Genomic DNA, 1214 nt, shown 5'->3' on the forward strand with positions numbered 1-1214 from the left:
GGAAAGGAGGCTGGTTCTGGACCAGAGAAAAAGTATGAAAATCCCATCCTCTTGTAAAATCATCACGTTCCTACAGCCGCCTCGATGTGGACTGATGGGAAATGTGACTGGGGGAATAAATGCCAACTCATTCCCAAGTTGAGCTATGGAAGGGCACTGAGCTTCCCTTCAGCAGATTGTCCACCCAATCCCAGCATCTGAAAAGCGATGTCCACTGACATTCGAAGCACAATGGCCAAATGGGAAGCCTATCACCTGTTCCCTAGGTTTTCAGGCCCGTGGCAGTTTCAAAGCAGTACCTGAGATTCAAGTGGATGGCTTAGGTTTGAAGTCCTGAGAGGATCAAACTCAGGCATTCTGGAGAAGAAAGAGATATCAATATAACTTGTCAACAATAAAAGTCTTGATGCATTTAGCCACGTAAGTGTACAAGTAATAATCACAGCCTATTTTATTCCGCTGGTCCAAGGAGAAACACAGTTCAGTGGACACCAACCAACTTACACTGAGCAGGGATAGAATTGTCACCAGAGGATGTTACTACATTGGACAAAAAGTGAAAGAGAACCTACTGTGTTCAAGCACAAGGAAGGGTGGAGATTGGAACTCTGTCTTTAAGGCACAGTGATAAACATGTCCCAGTGAGTATTAAGGTGGGGCAAATCAGACTGGCTGTTCTTCCCCCTTGAAACAGAGTGACTGAGGGGGTAGGAAGAGGAACACAGTCTCTCTTCTTAGCATTCATCTCATGGGGCGGATAAAAAAAGTCACCTAATCTTTGAAAAGATATAATAACGCAAATACACGGACATCAGCACACCTTCTCACAATGAAACCAGGCTAATTTTGAAGGCTAATTAAAAAAAACAAAAAAAGCAGGGAGACTGGAAAGTCTACATGAAGAAGCTAATGGATGAGGGCCCTGGAGCCTCTGCTTCCTGAGACGCCAGCCTGTCCCTGGGGCACAGCTGTGATGTGTGCGGCCAGAGTTGAGTCTACGAGAGAATTCAGAGGTGAAGCCAGAGGAGCAGGTGCTAAATGGGTCCTCAGGATAAGGCAGCAGTTGAGGTGGGAGCCAAATGAGAAGCAGAAGACCAGAAAAAGGAGGAGACCACCAGAGAGGACAAAAGGGAGGTGGTGGGGACTCACTTGACATGGGCTTTCTTCCATTGCAGGTGGATTTCCGCCTCCCCTGAGGGCTCAGGCCACAGTAG

The sequence above is a fragment of the Tupaia chinensis genome, unplaced genomic scaffold (genome assembly GCF_000334495.1).
Source record: "Tupaia chinensis unplaced genomic scaffold, TupChi_1.0 Scaffold000138_1, whole genome shotgun sequence".
In the NCBI taxonomy this organism is placed as follows: domain Eukaryota; kingdom Metazoa; phylum Chordata; class Mammalia; order Scandentia; family Tupaiidae; genus Tupaia; species Tupaia belangeri.